Genomic DNA, 3,623 nt, shown 5'->3' with positions numbered 1-3,623 from the left:
TCTTCAGCCGGTGGATGGAGTTGCTCTGCAGGGCTGACAGGATGGCGTAGAGTGACGAGAAGTTCTTGAGGACGCGGCACTCCTGGGGGAGGAACAGAAGGGCCGAGGTGTGACTGCGGACCCCGCGGCCGGGACCTCCCGTCCTGGGGGCGACAGATGCCCCTGGAGCCCTGAGAGCATCCCCTGGGCCCCGGTAAGCAGCACTCCCGGGAGGAGGAGCTGAGCTCAAGCCACAGGAGGAAGTTACGGGGGAGAGATCACCCGGGCAGCGGGATGTGCAGGCCGGAGTGCCCCTGGGAAGGAAGGCCGGGGTCTCTGCGGGGCCCAGGACCACAGTCCACCACCCTGAGGCCAGATGAAGTGAGACAGGGGTTCCCCGAGGCCCCCTCGGAGGCGTACCCTGGCCACCTCGATCCAGTGCTCCACCACCCTGGCCCTGTCCCAGGCCGTGACACTCCAGTCCGCCAAGCAGGTGGTGATGACGCAGTTGGCCACGTTGTTGAACTGGGTGACAGTGGCGCGGACAGTGGCGCGGACAGTGGGAGCCAGGTGTTCCTTGCCCTTCTTGTCCCTCTACGACCAGATGGAGCCCAGGCAGTGGTAGGGCACCACCTTCTTGAACAGCTCCTGGGGACCAGGGGGAGAGTCACGAGCTGCCACACCCCAGAGCTCAGCATGGGGCTCAAGCCTTGCAGGGTTGGGGGGGTGTCTGGGCTTCGTCCTCTGCCTACCACGGGCACCCCGCAGAGCAGGGACCCAGGAGGACACGCTGGAGGAAAGAGTGTGGCATTTTTAGCAGCCTGTGCTCCCTCACTCCAAGCCCCAGAAAGTGGCTCACAGCTGCCCATACCGGGTGGCACTTCCGGCTCCCCCATCATGCCTCACTTCTGCCCTGTCCAGATGCACACTCGCTGCGAGGGCCACACCTACGGGCTCTGCTGCCTGCCATAACTCTGGTACACAGCAGGTGCCTAATAAGTGCCGAGGCTGGTGAGGCCTCCTGGCCGATCGGGGGGCTGACTGTGGAGCTGGATGCACTCAGGGAGATCCACTCGCCCACCATGTGGGTCAGGCACCGCCCAGCCCGCAACTGTCCCGCCCCATGTAATCCACAGTTGCTGTGTGGACGGCTGGGGTGCGGAGGGTCCCATCTCTACATCCACAGTCCGGAGATCACACAGTGAGACCTGGTGGAACCGGAATACGGACCAGGACATCCGCTCTGGACTGGGGGATGTCGGAATGGACCAGAGGCCGGAGGGAGGTGTGCCCCTGCCCTGCCCTGCCCTGCCCTGTCCTGCCAGGGAGAGGTGCTCACCGCATCCATCAGGGTAAACTGCTCTGCCACCAGGTCGGGAGGGAAGGCCAAGAGGTGAGGCTTCTCATTCAGGCCATTTTCTGCAGCCACAGGTGAAGGCCAGGGAGACCCGGGTGCTGGAGCTGCCTCCAGCTAGAGAGTTTGTGACAGAGATAGTTCGGGCTCTGGGGCAGGTGCCGGGGCTGCCTCTTGCTCTGGGGCAGGTGCCGGGGCTGCCTCGGGCTCTGGGGCGGGTGCTGGGGCTGCCTCGGGCTCTGGGGTGGGTGCTGGGGCTGCCTGGAGCTCTGGGGCGGGCAGGAGAGTTGGTGCTAAAGCTGGCTCTAGTTCTGGAGCCGTTTTCAGAACTGGCGCTGGAGCTGGAGACAGAGCGACAAGAGGAGAGAAGTTTCCATGAGCCCTTGCAGAGACAGAGCACAGCCCAGGGGTGCCCAGAGAAGCCGCAGCCAGGAAGGAACCCTCCCCGGATGTCCCCCGACTGCCTTCCACCTGCTGGGTGCTCTGATTCCAGTCCTTGCTCCTGGCTCCACAGCAGCCTCTGGGGGCTCCTCCCTGTGGGGCCGGCACCGACCCATCCCCGCACACCGCACACACCCAGCCCCAGGCTTCTCACCCTCGGGCTCGGCCTCCGGGGGCCCTGCGTGCTCCAGCGGGGCAAGCAGAAGGTGGGCACGGCGCTCCAGGTCGGAACCAGGCATGTTGAGCTGTACGTAGGCCACCAGCTGCTTGAGGCAGGGAAAGTCTGGGGGCTGACAGAAGTCCTCCGAGTATGGTCCAGCTAGGTGCCCAGAATGGAGGAGATGGCACTGGAGGTAGGCGGACAGGGAGCAGAGTCAGTGCCTGGCCTTTCCTTGCACACGGCCCCCTCGGACACCCCTGGGGATGCTCTGTCCAGAGGCCAGGCCCGCCCAGCCTACCCCCACCGCCATCCATGCAGGGGCAGGTCCAGCCAGCAGGTGCAGCCGGCAACTCCACGGGAGGGAGCCCTCCATCACTGCTGTGAGCACCCCTGCCTTCCTCAGGGGAGCCTGATCCACTCCTCTGTCTGTCTGGGTCCCTCCCTGCTGCACTGGAAACTCCAGGAGGGTGGGGGGGGTGTCGGCTCTGTCCCGGCCCTGGCGCACACAGTAGGCCCTGCAGAGGCCTGTGAGGGAGGAGGGAACAGGCAGCGTCCCTCTGCCCAGCCTGCCCGGGCTCTCACAGCCCCTCGACCCCCAGCTCCTGCTCCGACGGCTGCCTGATGTCCTTTCAGGCACATGGGGTCTCCTCTTCTCAGCGACACTATTCTTGGGAACTGCTGCCCGGCCTGTCTAGGCCCCACGTGCAGCTGGCCTGGGGGACCAAGGCGTGAGGGCCCTGCGTGAGCAGGTGGCCCCCAGGTCGGGCCAGGACACGCAGGGCTGGGTGGGCAGTGGACGAGACACACTCCCCTCAGGGCCCAGTCTCAGCCCCCAGCCTCCCCTCTGCTCCCTAGGCCCCGGGACCGCAGCCCCAGCTTTCTGACTCCCTGTCCTCCTGCAGGAGAGGCCCCCACACCCCCGCCCTCCAGCAGCAATCATGAAACGTGTGGGAGCCAGGGCTCTGCCCGGCACACCCGGCCCCGCCGAAGCCCCGCATGTCCCCCACCTGGGACACAGGGGACCCTTCCATCAGACCCAAAGTCCACTCACTTTTTATTGGTCCTGGGGCCCGCCGTCCTCGTCAGAATAAGGGAGGATGCATCCGTATCTAGAGGAGGTCGTGAAGGCATCACGTCTACCGTACCTGCTATGATGTCTAGGGTTACCAGCTGACTCCCCGACTAGAACGGAAGCCCGGGAGGGCGGGGAGACTGGTCTGCCCTGTGCACCGAATTAGGCGACATGTCCAGAAGGGGCTTCATGTCAGAGAGGGGACGCGCCACGCTCCACACATACAAACCACAGGTGAGCGGCGGCTCCTGTGCGGGACGGGGGCCCTGCTCACCTTTTGAACAGCAGGTCCAGGACCTGCTGGGTGGTGGTGAAGGCTTGGTAGGTGCACAGGAAGACAGTGACATAGGAGAGATCGCTGTCCCGGAAGGCGAGCACCAGGTGTTCCACCAGCTTCTCCAGCGTGCCCGCTTTCACCGTCANGGTCTCATACAGGTTCAGCGCGGACTCGTTTTCACACTGGGGTGGGACGAAGGAGGGGCGTGTGGTCAGCGGCAGCACCGTGGGCTGCCAGGAGAGTGGGGGACTGGAGCTCAGACACGCACATCCCCCACAGAGAAACACGCTCAGCTTTGGAAGCGGAATTTGAGATGGGGAACGACGACAAACACAGACCC

The 3,623-nt window shown here is 65.0% G+C and overlaps 1 pseudogene; it reads right to left on the bottom strand.

Moving 5' to 3' along the window:
* Nucleotides 1-4: 4 nt before the first annotated feature.
* LOC117797819 lies at nt 5-3,513 on the bottom strand (annotated as a pseudogene).
* Between the last annotated feature and the right edge of the window lie 110 nt (nt 3,514-3,623).

Source organism: Ailuropoda melanoleuca, unplaced genomic scaffold, assembly GCF_002007445.2.
Source record: "Ailuropoda melanoleuca isolate Jingjing unplaced genomic scaffold, ASM200744v2 unplaced-scaffold14768, whole genome shotgun sequence".
In the NCBI taxonomy this organism is placed as follows: Eukaryota; Metazoa; Chordata; class Mammalia; order Carnivora; family Ursidae; genus Ailuropoda; species Ailuropoda melanoleuca.
The sequence above is the reverse complement of the archived record's forward strand: the minus strand, read 5'-3'. Positions and strand labels throughout refer to the sequence as shown.